This window comes from Dromiciops gliroides, chromosome 3, assembly GCF_019393635.1.
Source record: "Dromiciops gliroides isolate mDroGli1 chromosome 3, mDroGli1.pri, whole genome shotgun sequence".
Lineage (NCBI taxonomy): Eukaryota > Metazoa > Chordata > Mammalia > Microbiotheria > Microbiotheriidae > Dromiciops > Dromiciops gliroides.
Window position 1 is genome coordinate 332,291,569 of NC_057863.1, and position 14,375 is coordinate 332,305,943.

The 14,375-nt window shown below is 34.4% G+C and overlaps 1 protein-coding gene across 1 annotated transcript in view; it reads left to right on the plus strand.

Annotated features, from left to right (window-relative positions):
• STXBP5L (syntaxin binding protein 5L) overlaps nt 1-14,375 on the plus strand; it is a 421,799-nt gene that overhangs the window by 297,596 nt on the left and 109,828 nt on the right.

The following is a 14,375-nucleotide window of genomic DNA, read 5'->3' on the forward strand; positions in this document are numbered from 1 at the left end:
ACCTATTCTGGTTGCTGTCTTAAGAATAGCACTACTGTTGGGTGTATGTATTGTTTTGCCATGGTATAGGTGCTATAGTGACATCTGGAAGTGGCATTAAAGAAGATAATTCTCTTGAAAGAGAAAAGAATCCAGACATTTCTAAATTCCTTCTTTGTGAAACTTTCCCAACCTTCTTCAAAGAAAATATTTACGCCCATTTTAATGCCTATAAAAATCCTTTTGGGTCTTCCTTGTCCCTTTTGGTATTCATTTATACTGGGGAAATAGGGACCGCCAGACTACTGTGGAGTCAGTTTTCTACTTTAGTTTCAAGGAAATACAAAAGATTCCAAACAACTACAGATACAAGTTCCGGCTCCACCATTATCTTTCAGAAGAAAGGAGGAGAGTCCTTGACTTCACTAACATGAACTTATCAAAGTTACCATCATATTAAAAAGGCAGAGAACTGACTTTTTAAAAATGTGATAGGCATTTATAAAGTCATTTTAAGAAAAGTAAAGTCAAGAATACAAGAGAGCAGGGAACCCATAAATTCCATGAGGACCCCCATAGGTCCCATAGAGTTGTCTGAAGTATCAGATTGACTGACAATATTAAACTAAGCAGTGGCCTGGAAAATTATCACCTTTGCTCAGAGAACTTGGTCCTAAGATCATATTAAATAAAACATAAATATTCTGAAGATAAGTAATGATAATTTAAATTTTAACATTTGAGGATTTAGTCTTTGTAATTAGAATAAAACCTTTGGGTAATAATAAATTTTTTGTTGCAATTATAAAATACTCACTCTAGGGCTATAACTTTGGAGAAAAATTTGGATGAAATTATAAAAATCCTATTTAGCAGGCCATTTATAGAGAATATATTCTTTTACAAAATCAATAAAAACTGAAATCCCCATTTTTAAAATTTTAAATTCTATAAAAGATTATCTCAGAGTAACTTTTACATCATGAAAAGGGATTTTTTTTTCCTTATAGGTTATAGTCTAAACAATGCAGAAATACATACTGAAGGGCTTCGATTTTTCTCTGCATCAAAATTATTCAGCTAAGCAATATTTCAACTGCTTTCTTACCATCCATCACCTCTTAATTTTTTAAATTAATTTACTTTCTTAAATATCCCTTCTCTGACCTGATTACCAAACTTGCTGCACTGTCTTCACCTTGGCTGTTGTAGATGCTGGTTATGACATCACTTAATTTCCACTTTAGATTGTTTCTCTCTCTTTTCTCTGCCTGCTGCTGATGCTGGTGTTCTGGCATGTTCCAAAGACAACTTTTGCATGCGTGGCCTGTCTAACTTTTATCCAGATTTAACGAAACGGATCCGTACTTCCTATCAGAGTAAGTTCTATAAAGGTTAGGCAAACCGCTTTCATAATGCTCCTATTGTGCTCGAGTTAAAACTGTACATCTGTGCTTAATAATGTGTTTCTTTAAACACATTCAGCGTGCTTGCATATTTTATGTTTTCTTATGGAAGTGTAAAATGCTTGTTTTGATAATAAAGTTATTTTACAAGTACTTAAAAACATTAATGTTATGTGCCTGGTGATTCTTATCCATTATTTCAATGTTTGTTCTGAAACATACAATTTGTGCTATCCCTATTCCACAAGCGCTGTGTCAATATCTTTTGTTTCAAGAGGGAAAGCTCTTAGAAATAATCGACTAGTTATGTCAGCAATAACAGCAGTTGACTAGTCTCTTATACCTTGATCTAGGATTTGTTTTATAAAAGTAGTAACACAGCAGTGAGGAATAATGGGAAAGCCATCGGCTGAGAATAAGAAAACTAGTGGCATTTGCTCTGGCATTAACCAGCTGTGTAATTTTGGGAAAGTCATTTAGCCTTTCTAAACCTCTTGCCTTTTAAATGAAAGGATTAGACTAGATGATTTCTTTGGTACCTTCCAGCTGTAAAATTCTGTGATTCTAAAGGAATTTAAATTTTTAAATGAATTTGAGCCTCCTAATTTGTGTTGGTGCCCATTTGGCTCCCATGACTTTTTAATTATCATATGCAGGTGACTCATAGATGTATATATGGAGCTCTAACCTTTCTCTTGAGCTCCAGTCCTGCAATGCCAGCTACCTTTTGGACATTTCAGACTGAACGTCCAGGAGATATCTCAAACTCAACAGGTCCAAAACAGACTCATTATCTTTCCCACAAAATCTACCCCTTTAATGAACATTCCTTTTTCTATTGACTACATGATCATTCTTCCATCCTCCCAAACATTCATAACCTAAGCTTTATCCTCAATTGCTCACCTCCCATTTGCCAAATCTTTTCATTTCTACCTATACAACATCTCTCAAAACTAACCTTTTCTCTCTCCTTACATGGGACCCATCACTTCTATCAGCACCCTATCTCATATTTCCATGCCTTTCTGCAGATTATTCCCCATGCCTAGAATCCATTCACTCTTCACCCTCATCTCATAGAATCTCTTCACCCCCTTCAAGACTTAGCTCATGCATGTCCTTACAATTTCTATTCTTTCCTCTCCCCCTACCATTATTCTCCCTCTATAAAAGCCATATATTTAGATACTTTGCATTTATTTTGTGTATATTTATTATAGATGTTGCCCCATAAAATATAAACTCTTTGGGAACTGGAATTATTTTTTTTGTCTTTGTGTCCCTTGGGTCTAGCACAGTGCCTGGTACATAGTAGGTGTTTAATAAATGCTTGTTGGTTGGTTGATTTAAAAATATATTTCTATATCCCTCTTGAGCCAATATTACCCTTCAACACCTTTAACTATATAAATTAAGATTTTTTTAAAAAAGGCATAAGTAATTTAGATGTAGAAAAGCATATGCAAACCAAAGATCTGAATTGGATTAAGCTATTCTAAATCTTGGGATAACATTTGGGGACCCTTTATGTCATCACTAAGAAATATTTATTAAAATATTAGATTATTAATCAATTGTCATGAATATTATTGTTTTTACAAACCCTAATGCCAGTTCTTTGAAGCCATGGGGTCCACATCTACATTAATGTGCTTGAGTAGTAGTACAATTACACAAAACCTGCATTTAATTGCCATTCGTTGGGTCTAGTCTAGTCTATTGTCTAAAGAGAAACCACTGAAAAAAAAGGTGGCCTGAATATGGTAGTTGTGTGGGCACTTAATTGATGAGGAAAAAAGTGCCTCCTTTTCCTCTAGAGTACAGCTGTAGTGACCAGAAGGCCATTGCAGTAGTCCAGGTGAGAGGAAACAGGGCCCTGAACTAAGGTGGCTACATGAGAAGAGAAGAGGAGGAGCTGTACTTGGAAGATGTTGTACAGAGAGTAATTGCAAAGTAACCATTGCCTAAAACGGCAAGGAAGGCAGGAGTGTGACTGCTTCGGTCCTGGTCTGGAAACCCAAACTACTGAAGATGTAGATTTAAGCATTAAGGGTTAATTTTACTTCTGAAATTCAAGACTGGGATTGACATCACCACCAATAGGAAGCTAGGAGGTGGTGAACCTCCCTTTATGGACCCATGCTATTGGGAAATGGGAGGGGAAATCATTGGACATTCCAGAGTATTAAGTGGCGAGACATTCACCAAAAATAGCATGAAGGAAAATAGAACATTCTTTCCAGAAACCTGGGGCACAGGCATAAGGAATATATGTGGCTAGAGTACATACTTAGAAGAGAAACACACCTCTAAAGCAGCGTGGCTACTCTCAGCTTCTGGGCATGTCATCAGGATACCTTGTTAGGCCTGATCCATGTTGATTAATATATCTGGACTAGGTATCTTCTTTCTGTGCTAGGCATAGCATCTCCACTGAATACACTGCCTTTGCTAAGTCACTGTTCATCTTGGGGTCTGTGAGCTTCTTTCTGCTATCAGTCTCTGAGATTCGTTTATTCAGGATCCCCGGCTAAGGGGAGGTGAAAACAAAGCCTCTCCCTTGTAATAGAAGGCTCCCTATTTCTTAGTCACCATAGCTGAGGCTATGAGCCACTATACCCAGCCAAAGGGAAGCTCAATAAAAACCAGACAAAGTGAACCCTGAGGAAGATTGCCTCTTTGCTTTCAGCCTTCTGTGCCTGGTGCTACATTGAAGCCCATCTCCCATCTAACTAACTAATTTGGGGTTTGAAATTCTGTGCAGCTTCCATTTGTCCCTTGAAGATATCCTTTGCCCTCCAAACATCATTTCTTTTGTGCAAAGAAACCACACAGGACCTATATGAAAGCTGAAGATATAGGGTCTACTTCACACCCAAGATCCTTGCAGAATTGTGATACAAATTGATCTGAGCAAGTACAAAAGTGAAACTAAGTACAAGGTTCTTATTTTCCCCTTCCTGACCCATAATATTGTGGGCCTTTATTGTGTATATCTCTTAGCAACAAAAACAAACAAAATAAAAACTTCCTATTATGCCAGAATTTGGCCTATACAAAATCTTAGCCTTTAATTTTATCCTAAAAGCAAACCTACCTTATCAGGGCTGTTAGAAAATGCTTTGTAAACATGAGCGCTACATAACTGTGATATATTTGTTACTTAACGTGCCTATTAAGCACCTCTCCCCCATTAGTCTCTATGTACTGGCAGAAAGACTCACAAACTGAACAACCTGGCCCACTAGTTTATGTCTTGGATGTACACAAGGGTTCCTTTCCTTCCCCAAAGACTTTGCTGGCATACCTCCACCCCTGCTTATCTCTCCTTTGTAACAACAAAGTATTCACTGATTCTGCCCACATATTCAAGCTGGAAGGTAGTGATAGAATCCGGCTGCCTTCTGCCTGGAAAATCCCCTAGGTTACAGAACCCAAGGCTGAAGAAACTTTGTCCAGAATACCCATTTATCCCTCCCTCAAACCTACTAGAAGGAACAGGCGTTGATTCTTCTTAGCTATATTAGAAAAGATGAGAGTCAGGGGAGAAATGGAGGCAGGAAGACCAATGGAAATGGCTATGCTAGGCCTGAAGGAAAAGGGATTGAAACCTACTTGAGGCCAGTCCTGTCCCCTAAGATGCTATATATAACAGGTTCAAAGGCCAGGGAAAATTTAATTTCCCAGTGTGGTAAAAGGGTGAGGCAGGTAAACAGTCCAGCCTCAAGAGTATACCACTGAGAATTGGGAGAAGTCAGGAAGTGATGGGGGAATATTAAAGAAAAAAGACCAAAACTTTAATGACTTCAGAGGGGAAAAACTCAATGAGAAAACTAGAAAATAAGCAGATGAATCAACTGTATGAGGAGGAAGAATGAGTAATAAATCCCCAAAGTGATTGCAAAGCTATTCTAATAAATATTATGAGTGGAAGGAAATTGAACCAATGCCTGTTGAAACACAGAACCCAGTTGAGTCTTAAAAGATCATAAAACAAGAAGATACTACAGAATGATTCAACAGAGAAAAGGAAAGAATAAGAAAACATTCCAAAAGGAAGAAATATGAGAACTCGGGGTTTCAAACAGAAATAATTAGCAGATTAGAAAAATGAATCCATAGTGGCTAATTTCTCCAAAGACATTAAATAATGAACCACAGGTTTGGAAAAATACTGAAGTGAAGGGAAATGGCAGAAAAAAAACAAAAGTCAATAACATTAGAACACATGATCTCTGTGTCACACATACTATGGAGTGACCGTCCCAACTCACACTCCCACTGATGTCAAATCCCCAAAGTTTGGCTACTGTGTTCTCTCAGGGCTCTGGATTGTAACGTAGGGAATTTGGGGGATATTGTTCTAATATGATAGGTCCTGAACTCCACTAGTGTGCTTCTCCTCATGATCATTGATTTATATAAATTAGATAAAACAGCTTTTAGAAATGAGTATTTACTATGGCAGTACAATTAGTACAAATCAATTACCCCCACCAACAATCTGTAACTTCCCTCCACTCCATTCCATGTAGACAGGGGAAGGTGGGCTCAAGTTTAGAGACCTCATTGTCAAAGATCCAACTCACAGCTCCTAGAAGTCTTTTTGCTGGAGTTTTTGAGATGTTCTCCTTAAGTAGCATAATGTAGCTTTTTTACAGGACTCTTTGCGGAACCTTAAATTTATATCCAGTCTGTCCTTGTTTCCTGTACATAAACTGCTTCCAGGAGCTGCTATTCTAGGGATACTGGTAGGACATTATTGAAAAGTTCCATTCCTTTCACTTTCCAAAGTTTCCCAGGTCCTCCCTGGAAGACCAAAGGGTAAAGAGTGAGAGGAAGAGGATATTCTCTCCCCCCGCCCCAAAGTAACTACTTCTCAGGGGGTTAGCTAAAATGCTCTTTTCTCTGCTGTTAGGCATTCAGATATCTCAACCTCAAACTGATATAATTGTTTTACATAGTCCCTGGTACCCTAGGCCCTCAATCTATCTGAACAACCCTCTTGTTGATCCTCTGGAAGTATTTAGACCTTGGTCATACCTGATGATTAATCAATATGTGATCTCACCTGATAAATGTATCAGGGAAATGCATCTTATCATTTGTTTTAAATGACTTATTTATTCAGTTGATACTGACTTTTAAATTTCTACAAAGAAAAAGCATCAACTTTGAAGACAAGATACACAGAAACAACTTAAGGATAATAGGTCTCTCAAAAATACATGGCAAATTTAAAAGACATGATGTTATACAGCAGGAAATAATAGAAGGAAAAATAACCAAAACTCCTGAATACAAAAAAACAAAGTACCAATCAAAAGAACAAAGAGAACAACTCCATGAAGGAAAAACCCTATTCCCTAAACCCCAAGTCAAACAGTGGTCAGATATAATGATTGCATTGACCAACAACAAATTTTATGAAGAGCAAGGAGAAATACCTTCAAATATTAAGGAAAAAAAACCAAATAATACAAGACTATTCCATACTCACTATAAACCACAGAAGGTAATGCAATAACATATTCTTAAAAGCAAAGGAGTGAACTCAAGATGCAACCCAAAATGATATAACATGCAAACCTGAGCCTAATTGGGAAAAATTGATATTTAGTAAGAGAAAAGCATTTGAGGCATTCCTGAAAGGGGTGGGGAAGGGGGTAAAGTATGAATATTATATTTGACTTGTGAACACCCCAAACAATGGAAACACAGTTCTACCAAGAAAAAAATAAGTAATGAAATAAATTGCCCCATCTACATATTCTTTTTAAAAAGAAAAATAGTGATATGTTGGGTTAAAAAAGAGGAATCATCAAGAATTTTTTTAATTACACACAATGATAAAGAAGAAATCAGAACTTAAAGAAACAGGAAAATTGAGGTTAAAGACACAGAACTAAGACACCATGGGCCAGACCACACAGCCTACTTATAGATGAATTGTTGCATTTTGTGGGACAGAATTGGAGAAGAGAATAGTACATTAAAGGGTAAAAGGTAGATGGAGAACAAAGAGGAGTTGGGGTGGACCCTTATCAAGTCCAGAGGTAGACAGAAAAGGGTGATAACTCCAGTAGTTTTTTGGGGTAGTTTATTTTTTTTTGCAAGAAGAGGGGCTTCTTCTAGAAGAATGGGAGATATATTTTAAGGAAGGGATTGAAAGGGGTGAAAAGAAAGCTAACAGTTTGTATACATGAAAATCATCTTCTCTGAGAGAATATTCTGCCTCTATGAACAGCATCCTGCCATTGGAGAAGAAAATCAGACTTTCTAGAAATAACTGTTACTCAGAAGGGTGGGAAGAAACGAAACTAGAGGTGTGGTCATCTGGCCATTTTGAAGCAGAATGATCATGGGGAAGGTAGTAGACAGAACTGGAATGTATAATCGGTGACACAAGGTAATTTAAAAAAGGAATAAATAAAGATATAGGCCATGAATTCAAAGAATAAAAATTCAGAATAAACAATAATGAAAGGGAATTAATGAAAAGAATAAAATAAAACAATGAATTTTTGATAAGGGTATAGAAAAAACTAACAAATGAGTTAGTGGGGTAGAAAATAGGGAGGATTTTAAACCAACCACTTAACTGAGGCGGGGTGGGGATATAAGGGAGAAAACAGGAGGAGTAAAATAACTATGAAAAAGAAAATTTGTTAACTAAATGATTTAAGTAAAATCTCTAAATAATAAAGTGTTGAAAACAGAGAATGGTGGTGGTGGGAGGGGTGGGAGCAGTTGTGGTTGTAGAGAATTTGGGGGAATAGGTTCACATCAGAATAATTTAAGGAAAACTGATTGTAGGGATAAGGTACTAATTTTAAAAATTAAGGGAAACAAAAATATCCTTTAAAATAAACAAATGGAGGAAAATGTAAGCCTAAGTGTCATAACTTTAGGTGTAAATAGATTAAACAATCCAATGAATAGAGAGTGGAACTATGGATAAGAAAACAAAACTCTACAATCTCTCGCTTTAAAAAAAAACACATCTAAAAAGCAAAGATATACATAGAATCAAAATGAGATACTGGAACAAAATCTACTATGCAGCAAGATCAGTACAAGTAGGAATTGAAATCACGCTATCAGACACGGGAAAAATTAAGGTCCACTGCATAAACAGATAAAGATATTACATTATGCTTAAAGAAACCATAGACAAACCAATATCAGTATTAAACTTATATGTCAAAACGCCTAAATTTGTAAAGGGAAAACTAACTGAATTACAAAAAGACAAAGTAATAATAGGATACTTCAATGTAACTCTCTGAGTTGGACAAATCATACAGAAAGATTTTTTAAAAACCACCAAAATAATATAGAATTGAACAAATTATTGTAGAATTAAGAGATAAAAGATCTATGGCATCTTCTGAATAGGATTACTAAATAATATACCTATTTCTTAGCACAACATGGCACTTTTATAGAAATATAATATGTTATTAAGGCACACAAAATTACAAATAAATGCAAAAACTAAGAATAAGAAATAGCATTTGTAGATCACAGTGAAATTTAAAAATACTAATGAATTCAGAGAGGCCAAACAAATGGCATAGACTTAAATGGAGGCTTAATAATTAAATCCCAAATAATGCATAGATTAAAAAACAAATCCCATATACAATAATGATGTAAAGGATTCAGAATCATGAGTAGAGATGCAACTAAATCAGTACTGGGGGTGGGGCGACTATGTCCCTATATGCATACATTAACAAAAGTGGGAAAACATGATTCACAAACTTAATTTGCATTTTAAAAATTGAACCAACAAATAAACCAAAATAAACATGAAAGAGGAAATCTTGAAAATTGGGGGAGAAATAAATTAGAAGTAAAATAATGCTCTAGAACTGATAGATTTTTTCTTTAAAGACTAACAAAATTGATGTCCTTAAATAACTCAAGAAGGTGGGAAGTCAAATTAACAAAATAAAGAAATGAGCAAGGTAAAATTATACCAACCCAAAAGAAATACAAAATAATTATTACACCCTATACAGTTATATTACAACAAAATAAAGCATTAAAGGAAATGGAGGATTAATTTTTTTCAAAATCCAAACAGCAGCAGAGATCTTAATTCAATCTTATAGAAAGAAGTTGAACTATGGAGGAATTATCCTCTTTGCCACCCAAAACATTCATGATGTATATGGATTTACAAAAAATTCTATCAAACATTTTAAGAGCAATGGATATTTGTGCTGTACAACTTATTTTCAAAAATAGAAGAGAATAAAATCTCTACAAGTCTCCTTACCACCCCCCCTAGCCAAATATAGTCCTAATAACTGAAACAGAAAGAATAAACCAAAGTAATATTATTAATGAATAGTATTTCAAAAAAATTAAATAAATTCTGCCCAAAATACTGTAGGAATCTATCCAAAAATAGTTATAATCATGTTGGATTTATGCCAGGGATGCAATGATAGTTCAGCATTAGGAAAACAATTAACGAACACATATTAAAACAAAAACATCTGAATAAGGAAAAAGGCTTTGAAAAAGTTTATTTCATTTATATGCTTAAAAACCCCTACAAATACAGTTCCAGAGAGATCACTTTTAATGTGTTAAAAGTATCTATCCCAAAACAAAAGTTAGCATTATGTACAATTGGGGAAAAATTTGAAGTTTCCTCAATAAATATAGGAGTAAACTAAGGTTGCTGTTCCCTTACTGCATTATTATTTCATTAGGTCAACCAACAAACATTTATTAAGCATCTACTATGTGTCAGGCACTGTGCTAAGAACTGGGAATACAAATACAAAAAATAAAATATAAATAATAAATAAATATAAAAAATTAAAAAGACAGTTCCTGCCCTTAAGGAGCTTACAATCTAATAAAGTAAGACAACACACAAAAGGAAGCTGGAAAACAGTGAATGAGGAGAAAGGAATGGCACCTGAGAAAGAAAAGCATCTGGAAGGGAAATGAAGAGATAGCTGGCCTTTGGGCCTTCTTAAATGGAGACTTAGGGAGTAGCTCCCCCTTGTGCTCTCCAAACACAGAGGTCCCAAAGGCAGAGGGTACTGAGGGGTATGATCACCAAAGCTGATGGGATCTCAAAGGAAAATGAAGTTCCTGCCAGCATGATGATGTCCAAAGGAGTGCAGTCAGATTGGGAAATGAATTATCTGAATGAATTATTTAATTTAGTTCTAGATAAGCTAACAATGGCAATAAGACAAGAGATAGAAATTAAAGGCATATCATTAAAGAGAAGACAAAATTGAATTTGTGGATGACATAATGATTTACTTAGAAAATCCTTGGGGGAAAAAAGAAAATAATTAACATAATAGTTTCAGTAACCTTCAGGCTACAAAATACTTTCCCACAAAGAAAAACCCCAATATTTCTATAGTAAAGAAAACAAAATGCAGAATCTCATTCAAAATAAGTATAAAATGCATAAAATATTTGGGAGTCAGTCTACCAAAGCACAATCAATACTTATATAGATTCACTTATAAAATCATCCCTAAAAAATAAAGAACAACATAAAAAACTGGAGGAATATTCATTGTTTGTAGCTACACCATATTAGTAAATAAAAATGCAATCATCGTTAATTTACAGCTGTAGTGCTATATCAATTAAGCTACCAAATGATACAAAATAAATATATGATAAAATAGTTTTAAAACTTACTTGGAAGAACAAAATATCTAGACTATATCAGGGACAATAATAGAAAAAATGAAAGACTATTAGACCTCAGATTGTATTATAAAATGAAGGACTTTCAGACTGTATTATAAAATGACAGTTATCAAAAAACACTTGGCACTAGTTTTAAAAAATAGAAAAGTAGGTCGACAAAACCAACTAGATAATGAAGAACAGAAATAATTGGACTCAATAGCCTAGTTTTTTTATAAACCCAGAAACATAACTAAGTTTTTTAAAAATCCTCCTTGTTTTATAAGTACTGATGGAAAAACTGGAAAGGAGAAATTAGGTTTAAACCAACACCTTATTCCATATACCATAATAAATTCAAAACAACTATAATCTGAATATTTAAAATTCATAAAAATTAGGAAACAAATCAAGTATGATTCACAGGTATAGGAAAGAAGGGAGTTCTTAACTAAACAAATAATAGAGGCAAATACAAAAGATAAGGGATACTTTTAGTTACGGGAAAGTGAAAAGCTTTTGTACAAACAAAATTAATTTATCAAGAATTAGAAGGAAACTGTTCAAATGGTGAGATCTTTATCTTAAATATATTAAACAAGGGCCTGATATCCAAGTTATGTAGACAGCTAGAAGACCAAAAGCTATTCCCTAGTAGTTAGATGTTTATAAAATATGAATATTCAAATCCAGCCTCAGACACTTAACACTTACTAGCTGTGTGACCCCAGGCAAGTCACTTAACCCCAATTGCCTCACTACAAATAAATAAATAAAAATATAAAATATGAGTAAATAAGTCTTATAATAAGGATTACAAACTCAACAACCATCTGAAAAAATGCAACAAATCACTAATAATAAGAAGAATGAAAATCAAAATAATCCTCAGATTTCACCTCAAATATAGCATATCATCAAAGATGGAGGGGTTGTGAAAAGACAGGCACAGTAATGCATTGTTGGTGGAGCTAATTGATACAACCATTCTAGATAGCAATTTGGAATTATACAAATAAATGACTAAATCTCACTCCTCTTTGCCCCAGAGATTCCACTACTGGCATATTCTTCAAGGTCAGTGAAAAAAAGAAATATTCAATAGACACCAAAATATCTTTGGAAGTACCTATTTGACTGGACTTTAAGGGTTGCAAAATGCTTTTTGCATATTATTTCATTTGATCCTCAACAACCCTGTGAGATTGGCATTATTATTATTCTCATTTTACAAATAAGAAAACTGAGGCTGAGAGAAGTTAAATTACTTGCCTAGTGTCATTGGAGGCAGAAGTTAAACTCAGATCTTCCTGACTGCCTAGTTGCCAAACAGTTGGAGAATAGCTAAATAAAATAGAATATTACTGGCAATAGAATATTATAATACTATAAGAAATTATTTACATGATAAATATAGAAAAGCATGAAAAATGTCTAACTGATGCACAGTGAAAAAAGCAGAACAAAAACCCAAATATACGTGACAATGAAGATGAATAATAATAAAATAATAAAAACAAAATAATTGAGACAGAATGTTAACAAAATTATTAATCACCAAGCTTGGCCACAAAGAAGATATATGAGAAGACACCATCTCCAGCTTCTTTGCAGCTGTGTGTGCATAACATCAGACTTTTATTATATTGATTAATTTTGTTGAACTTTTTTTCTTCCTTTTTAAAAATTATTTATCATAAAGGGTAGTTTTTTGGAATTAAAGAGGGAACAATGAAATCGATAAGATTCTATTTTTTTTAAGTTTCCTTGTTAAATTTGGAAAATGCAATTTGAGTTCATTGATGTAGTGGGAAGTCAGAATGTAAATGGTTGAGAAGAGCAGAGTATGTGGAGGTATAATAAGAGGGTTTTTTTTTCTTTTTTAAGATTTTACTAGATAGTCATTCTTTTTGGTAATAATAGTACTCTTGATTATTGTTACCAGGACAATAGCAAGAGGTAGAAAGTGCCGACAGGGGAAGGGAAGGGAGAATAACTTCAGAGGCAAAGCAGTTCATAAAATGGCCATACTTTGTAGGTCCAGGTACCTTAATATCTGGATACAAAGTGAAACAGTCTGGGACTGACTAGATATAATGGGTTGAGGTAATTTTCACTCACTTATCAATCACAACAGCTCACTGGGTCAATTAACTCCCTTGGGATGAGGATGAGGATGAGGATGGATGAAGGCGTTGTCACAAAGTTATTATTCCTGCTGGGGATAAGAGGGACAGCTATGCAACAGGTGATAAGATCCCCGCTTTGGGTAGGTCCTAGTGTCCCCCTATTAGATGGAATATGAGGGATTGTCTGAAATGAGATATGTTTCAGCTCTTCAATACCCTTCCTGCAATGTGATACCCAATATTTTGAGTGTGATCTGGCCAGGTCCAAATACCACAGGACTAATTGTATCTCTTATTTTGAACAACAACAAAAAACATGACCATATAAATGGATACTGAAAAGCCTTGAGCAAAATTCATTATGCATAAGCAAATAGCACTAAAAAGTACTGAATAAGAAGAAGCTTTTTTTTAATGTATTCAAAAACATTTGAATGTCTTAAGAGCAGTTATCATTTATAATGGAATAATACCAGAAGTTTTCTTGACAAGTTCAGGAATTAAGCAAGCATAACCACTCTCTTCACTATTATGTCTCTATATACTAGCTATAGCAATAATATAAGAAAGAGAAATCAAAGGAATAAGCACTGGCAAAGGAGAGGCAAATTATCCCTATTTGTAGGTATTATATTAGTTTCATTGGAAAACCCTTGACAATTAATGAAAAAAAGCAAAGTAATTAATAGGTTCAGCAAAGTAGAAAAATACAAGATAAATCCACAAAACTGATAAACATTTCTATGCATTGCTAACAAAAGCAGGAAGGAAAAAAATCAATTTAAGATAACTACAAAATTCATAAAATATCTGGGAATAAAATCTATCAAGATGTACAGAGACCTTAAATAAATGTACAAAATACTGATTATAGAAATAACACAATAAAGGTTCAAAATCTACACAATTGTAACCTATAGATTTAGCACCATATCAATTAAATTACCAAGGTGGTACTTTATAAAATTAAACAAAATAACAACAAAACCTATGTACCTTTTTTGTTGATTCATTTTCTACCTACTAGCCCCTAAGTATTTGTTACTTTCAAGACTCTGTCCTGTACCCTGCTGTAATTAATTTTTAAAAATCTTTGCCCTCTGACATCCAGACCCATAGTGATAGCTACCTGCTGGAAATTCCCACCTAGATGTCCTGGTGAAACTCTCCATGACTA